This window comes from Vombatus ursinus, unplaced genomic scaffold (assembly GCF_900497805.2).
Source record: "Vombatus ursinus unplaced genomic scaffold, bare-nosed wombat genome assembly UNPS02014852.1, whole genome shotgun sequence".
Taxonomy (NCBI): Eukaryota; Metazoa; Chordata; class Mammalia; order Diprotodontia; family Vombatidae; genus Vombatus; species Vombatus ursinus.
Genome location: NW_020954630.1, coordinates 13271126 through 13279246, shown reverse-complemented (window position 1 = coordinate 13279246; position 8121 = coordinate 13271126).

Here is an 8121-nt window from a genome sequence, read left to right as displayed (position 1 = left end):
TGTGTGTGTGTGTGTGTGTGTGTGTGTGTGTGTGTGTGTGTGTGTGTAGCCTATGTTTCTACATTGGCACTGACTTCACTGCAGAGGGATTCAGACTGACTCTGAAAAGCATTTTATAGAGGGCAAAATGACCAAAGAGCCAACGCAGAGGTAGAGTGAGAGATGTAACTCAGAAAAAGAAATGAAAGCTTAGGGTGCTGATCACTTTTCTCCTTGCTTCAGTTTTTCAAAGAATCATTTGAAACCAGTGGAGTTTCAAGTTATTCCTGTTAGCAGGAGGGTGTTTTCTTTACATGTTTATTTCCTCCAGCAGCTTACATCAGTAAGTGTAAGCTCTTTAGTTTTTGCAGGCAGGTTAGCAAAGCTTTCCATCCATGGGGTAAGTAAATAAAAGTAACCAGTCCTGGCCAACAATAAAGGCATGCAACTGAGGTTAGTGTTGCCTGGCTTAGAAAGTATTTTATTGAAAAGGCACATGGACTGGGATAAAAACTTTCAGTTACTAATAACAATAAGAGTGATAACATTAGGGATACAGAGCTTTAGAGGCTAATTTTTTTCATGTTTTTATAACATCACAACAGAAGAGCTCACCATCAAGTCCCAGGTTTCCCATTCCAAAGAGATGCAAAGAAACATAGCTTCATGTGCCCCAGGTCCAAGATGGGAGAAAAAACTGGGATAATTAAGCTAGCTGACCAAAACTGGCAATCTATATGCCACACCAGTTCCTATGATAGAGTATTGACTACTTTTCTGAGTGCCACACTTTCAATAGGACATTGAGGAGTTAGTTGGAGAGTGTCCAGCCAGAGAAGGGCACCCAGGATGGTGAAGGGCCACAAGTTCATTCCATATGAAAATCAGTGGAATGAAATAGGGATAATTTATCCAAGAGAAGATTTAGAGTGGCCATGATAATTATCTTCTTGTATTTGAAAGCTATCCAATGGAAGATTATTTTGTTTGGCCACAGAGAGCAGAAGCAGGAGCAATGGGTAAAATTTTCAAAGAAGCAGATTTAGATAATGCCTGGGAAATCTTTCTAATGAATAGAACTACTGAAGAGCAGGAAAGGCTGCCTCAGGAGGTTATTAGTTTTTCCTCATTGGAGATCTTTGAAAAGAGGGTGAATGACCACTATATTGTAGAGGGGAGTCTTTTCCAGTGAAATGAAATAACCCTATATCCTCATTACACTGGACAGCTAACATCCAGCCTTTATACAGATTGGGTTAGATGCCCACTGAGGACCCTTCCAATTCTGAAATTCTGTCATGTGGTAGGTAGTACTGAGTCAAGACTGTTGGTACTGGAGGCAAGTGAGGTGCAGAGACCAAGGGCTAAGGATACAGACAAGAGAGTGGTAGTGGGACTGGGGGCTTCCTACCCTCCATCTTTCACTAGACTCAGTGACTTGCAGCATTAAGATCCAGACTGGATTTCTTAGTCAGTAGGGTGAAGAATCTAACCCTTAAGAGGGCTTCCAGACATATAGTTAATAGGCACCCTCTTTCCATATTCAAGAGGTACTTCTGTTATAGGCATCTAGATAGGAACCCTCTATACTGCCTTAGGCTACAAGCAAAAGAGCCTGAGGGTTCCTCAGAATTACAATGTAGATTTTCAGAACCTTTGCCTACACCAAGCATTCACCTCTTTCAGAAACACAGAAGAAGAAGGAAAAAACCTTCCCTTTTTCATGAAACCTTCAAACTTGAGAATAGTTCATACTCATTTTGTTGCTGGAGAACTGATTATTTGGAAATTTCCTCTCATATTGAGCTGAAATCTGCCTCCCTCTAAATTTTACCCATTAGTCTTATTTAATAATCAGTACTCACATTTATATGACACTTTACAGTTGTGTGCTCCTCACACAACTCCTGTGAGATTGGTGGTGAAAATAAAATGTCCATTTTACAGATGTGTAAACTAAGGCTCGGACGTGTTAAATGACTTGCTCAAGATCACACAACTACTAATTGTGTGAGAGCTATCACTGAAATCATGCCTCCTTAGAGCCTAGAAGAGCAAACCTAATCCTTTTCCACTTGATTATCCTTTAAATAATTAAGTCAGAGACCTAATCTTCCCTACAGTGCACCCAAGTGAAGAGAAGACCTTGCTCCTACTTGTTAACATAAGCTGCTAATGTTATTCATGTGCAATTTTCATTTCCAGCTATGTTTTGCACCATCTTTTATACTTAGAGACTTAGGTCTTTGTGGCTTCCTTCGAATTGACTCTTATTTCCCCCATACGTTGTTTTTTTCCCCTTTCTTGTCATTTGTCTCATATCTAGATTACTCTTTCTTCCTGTATTTCTACTTCCTATAGGTCTTCTTGGGAACCTCCTATAATGGATTTGTTGAGTTTCTCATCTTTGAACTCTCTCTCCCTCAGTTTACCTAAATGTTTCTCCAGTCCTTCCTTTCATCTCCCATGAAGCTCATGCAGATCATTTCCACTGAAACAGATCTGGTCTGTCTTGTTTATTCATCAGAACTTATTTTCTCCCTAATATTTTCTTGTTTCATCTCTGGTTTCTCTTTATTGGATTCCTGTTTCTTTGTTTCACCACTTAAAATCCATCATTATTTTTCTTAATTTCTCTTTGAAGTACCCTTTTGCAGCTTGTCCCCTCTCTCATGAGGGGCAGCATGGGATAGTGTAGAATGAGGCAACCTCAGAGAGACCTGGGTTCAAGTTACTTCTTTGCCGCATACCGCTTGTGTGACCTTGAGGAAGCCTCAGCACCTCAGGGACTATAAATAGAGAGCCTTTGCTGTTCAGAATTGGTAGGGGAAATCGGGTCCTCCCTAGTCCCTCATAGTGTCTTTCTATTCAATAAAGTTGCTTTATTTTCCCTGTCTAAGGCTTGGTCCATTCATTGTCTTTGCATCACCCGTACCTGGCACAGTAGCAGCTACTGGCACATAGTAGGTATTTAATTAATACTTTGTGATTGATTGGGGTGGGGTGTCTTTAAAAGTCCCAGCCTACAGAATCTTTGGTAGTTGGTATAAATGTGCCCTTGCTTTCCAAAGTTTACTTCCTGCCCTGTTTTTATAGAAAACACTTCATAGTCCTTGCCCTCCACCTGAAATGACATTTCTGATTCTTCATCATACAAGGACGCTTTGTTTAAACCACATTTACTACATGCCCTTAGCAGGCCCCCTCTATACCTCACTGTTCCTAAATAAGAACCATCTGGCTGGTGGCAAGACTCATCCTCCTTTTGTCTGAGCTCTGCCCCAGTTCAAACTCCAAACCCACCTCGATTTTGCATTGCTGGTACTTGACCACTGCCTTAAATGTCCAACTCACAAGACATCCCAGATAGATTATGTTATTCTGGAAGACTATGAGCAGATTCTTTTGTCTCACCACCCACCCACCTACAGTACAGTTTCCCTGGTAGTCTCATTCCTCTCAGTATAGAGATTCACTTGATTCTTTTTGTAACCTGTAGCATCCAAAAAAAGTCCAGTTTCCCTCATGTTCCAAAGCTTTCATCAAATTCTTTATTCCCAGGAAGTTGAATAATAATTCCTGACATTTATGTAGCATTTTAAAGTTTCACAAAAGCACATTGGTACTGCATGTATTTATGCTTCTCAGCCTATTTGGGTTAAGATCAAGTGTGGTATCACCATTTGACAGATGAGGAAACCAAGGCTCAGAAGGTTAAAAAGATCTGTCCATGGTCTTCTGCCTAGTAAGTATTAGAGGTGAGATCAGAACCCAGGTCTTGCTGAAGGCAAGTCTAGGTGCTCCGTCCACTAGGAGGTAAATGACTGCAAATATGTCATATGTTCCTACATATTGAATTAATAACTGAGGCCCTTGTTCACATAATCTCTTCCTGGGCAACTGTTCTCATTGTTTGTGTAGCACTTTCTCACCACAAATCTTTATGTGAATGTATCTTCCTGCTGTCCTCTTCCCTTGCAGAAGACGCCCAGATCGTCTTTGCATGTCTTTCTGTACTCTTCTCCTCCTTCACCCTTACAGAACAGAAAGTGTACATGCCAGCTGTACTTTTCCCTTTTCCCCATTTTTTAATCATCTCACCCCAACTCTTCAACTTTCTGTCATCAAACTGTTCCAAAGTTCCCATTTGTAACATTCCCTTGACTGAAGTCAAAACAGATTGAGGCTCTGTACATCCCAGCTTCCAACATTATCTGATTCTTGCACTATCATGGATTTTAAAGCCTTACTCTTTGCTCTTCAAGTTCTGAATTACTTGGACCCACAACATATTCTCAATACCCTCTGCCTTTTCCACCCACTCAATTTCCTATATGGGTTAGCACAGTGGGTCAGAGAGTTGACATTTCCCCTCCACTTCTTGCTGCACCTCCCCCTTTTGATTCCAGATCCCAACGTTTCCTCCATCCCAACATAAATTAATCCAATCTAATCCAACTCAGAAAGCATTTACTTAGTCACCACAATTGGAGCCAGTAGCACAAAGACAAAATAAAAAATGTCCCTACCTTTTATGGTTCTACTTAAATCCTACGTTACTCATTTACCCAAGTTAAATTCATTTTAATCTTTAAATTCTTGCTTGACAGATGGAAAAACTGAGGCACAGAGAGATTTAATGACATAATCGAGGTGAAGTCCCTAGTTAGTTGCAGGAGCAGAACCAGAATCTGAAATTCCTGACTCATAGTCCAATGTTCTACCAATGTGTCATATTGTCTTGCTATACAGAGTAGCCCATCTTGGCTTGCCAGATTCGCTTTAGGAATTTGCCAGTCGGCTCAGCCTACTTGTTTTATGAAAGTGGTGATATTTCATTATTTTAGAATATATACATATATAATGTATTTATGATATTATGTGATGCACATATTGTAGATGCATATAATAAGTAATTATTATATGTATTATATATACATGTATATTTATCATACAGTAGAAAGAGACCTCTGAGGTCACCCAGACTAGCCCATTCATGAACAGAAGTGCCCTTGCAAATATCTTAACAGTCTCTAGTTGAATATCTATGGGTGAACTCATTACTTCATTACCTATTCTACTTTGGGGGAACTTTGATTAAGAAGTTTTTCTTTCTATCAAACTGAAATCTACCTCTTTATTATTTCTAATTCACTTTACCCTCTGGGGCTTAGCAAAACCAATCTAATCCCTCTTCCTCATGTCTTCAAGTATTTGATAGGAGCTATCATTTCCTTCCTAAATCTTTACTTCTCCAAGATAAACATTCTCAGGACTTCTGTTGAGTCCTGTGGTGTTATGGGCCAGGATACTGGCGGAACTGGGGAAGTGTAAGTTAAGGGTCCCACATACACACACACTCCCACATCATTAGCTGGGATTGTTGCTGTGGTGTAGACCTGGGGCACTTTAGGTTAACTTTGTTCTCAGGCAGCTCAATCTGGGACCACAGGTGTGGGCAGTTTGGGCAAGAAGAGCCTAAGAGTGGCTCTTAGGACTTTGGTAGAGAGCTCTTGAGGCCCCAAGGCACCTCCTTCCTTGCTGTTCTTAACCTTGCAGTTGCCTTTTATCGGTTTTTTACTTCCTTGACTGTTTTTTAACTGCTTGGGAACTGCTCCTACTTGGGAGTATTGGAAGATGTTTTTAGTCAAAGGACCTTGTTTGAATCCCCAGGCTCTGAGTGATTCATTGTGTCAGCTATACAACTTCACCCAGATGATTGATGATGGGGGAGGGATCTGGTGCATTAGTTTGTCTTTGAAAGGATTGTAGAGAGTAAGGGAATGGTGGTCCCTGGGACCTCAACTAACAGCCCAGGTAGTCATGAGTGAAATGACATTTGGATGGCATCAGTAGAAATAAGATAATGGGAAAGCAGTGGTGCCCCGACATGTAAAATAATACCTCTGTTAGCAATGGCAGTGCCAGCAGCAGCAGAATAATGGGGAACCAGTGGTGCCCTGGAAACAATAGCACTGCCAGCACGGAGACAGTGACCTTGGTAGTGACACCCAGCTTGCAGAAAACAGCTCTAGCAGCACCTGCAGTGAGACAGTGGAAAGGACAGTGGTAGTTTAGTTTGCAAGCCTTAACTAGCCTGGGGACAACAGTGTGAGCCCCGACCCCAGAAGCAGCTGTGGGGTGTTTGGGCCAAATGGGCCCCAGCTACAAGGTGTGTGGGCCAGAAGCAGTTCTAGGTGGGCCTCAGCCAACTTTGGGCAGGCTGGAAGCAGTGGAAAGCAAAAGCAAGTAGGCCTATGCATATACTTTAAATGGTTTAATGGAGCCCTTTCAACTCTGACAGAACATGAGGGTGTGGGCTGTTGTGCCCAAAATGATGTTTGGTGACCCTGGCTGCCTATATTATTAGTGGACAGAGGTCAGGGAGAATGTTGTTGTGGGCCAGGATACTGGCTGCACTGGGCAGGTGTGAGTTTTATACCTCATACTCTCTCAAGATTACCAGGTGACACTGTAGTGAACAAAGAAAGGATGGCATAGACCTGGAACAGTGTGGGTTAGCTTTGTCCTTGAGTGAATTAATCTGAGGCCCAGCTGTAGACTCTTAGGACAAGAAGAGTATAAAAGGTATAGCCTATATCAGATTGCACCCAGTCTTGGGGAAGGGAGAGCGGAGGTAGGGGGAGAAAATTTAGAACTCAAAATCTTATAGAAGTGAATGTTGAAAACTAAAAACAAATAAATAAATAAAGAAGAAGAGTATAAAAGCTGTTTTTAGGACTTTGGCAGAGTTCCTGAGACCCTTAGGAAGCTCCTTGAAGACTGCTTGTCACCTTCTTGCAATTGGCTTTTATCCACTTTTATCTCCATTCACCTGCCTTGGGAACTGCTTCTACTTGGAAGTTTCAGAATACGTTTGTAGTAAAAAGACTGTTTGAACCCTTGGGCATCTAGTGATCCGTTGAACAGATGCAGAATAACCACAAGCTGGACGTGTGGCATGGTCTCTAGTTTCAACACCAGTTTGGCTGTTGTCCTCTGACTGAGCTCTAGCTTGTTCGTGTCCTTCCTAAAATGTGGCACCAGAAGTGAACTCAGTAGTCTAGAGAAGAACACAACAGGATTCTCATCCTCATTATTAGTCAGAGATGATGTTAGCTTTTTGTGGTTGGCAAATCATACTGCTAACTCCTATGGAACTTATTCTCTAAAAACCAGAGACCTTTTCACATAAAATGATATCTAGCCACGACTACCCCCAGGGTATGCTACCCATGGTGTATTGTCCAGTATTGGTTTTTAAAAATTTTTTCTCCAAGGCCTTTTTCTGCTCCAAATTCTATGATCCTGTGATTTTGTTTTTCCTATTGAGATATTCATAGATGTTGATTCTATTGTCTAACGGGGTAGCTATCCTTCCCAGCTATGTGTTATCTGCAAATTTGATAAGTATGATTTTGATGCCATTCTCTAAGTCATTGATAATGTTGAATTATATAATGCCAAGGACAGAGCCATCCCCCACCCCCAGCCCCACCCCAACACTCCTCTAGAGTTGATGTTGTAAGTTGATGTTGGTCCATCAGACACTCCTCTCTGACTCTAGTCATTTAATCAACTTCTAACCCACCTGTCTAGCCCACATCTCTCTATCTTGTCCCCAAGGATATCATCAGAGACTTTGTTTCAATAAAGATGCCAGGATCATTTCCCTGATCTACCAGTCTAGTAACCCTATCCAACAAAACAAAAATAAAGTCATTCTGGCATGACTTGATTTCACAGAACACAACCTGGCTCACAGGGATGGTTACTTCCCTTTCTAAATGCTCATAAACCTTGAATCAATCAACAAGTATTAATAAGCACTAAATTCCAGGAGTTTGTCAGTAATCAAAATCAAACCCAGAAGCTCAGTCTAACAATCTACCTATTTTCATTTTTGGAAAGTCAGAAGAACATTTTCCTGTTTTATGTCTTGTGGCACCTCTCTTGTCCTCAATTTTTTTCAGAGTTGGCTCACTGATGATATGCTTCACGTTATTCACATCGCCAGTTCTTTTAGCACCCTGCAAAGTGATTGGTCTTGGCCTTGTGACTTGGAACTACTGAAGTCAGCTATGTGCTTTTTAAATTTCTCCTCCTATAGCTTAGCTTTCATCTACTTTTCATTGTATTGTT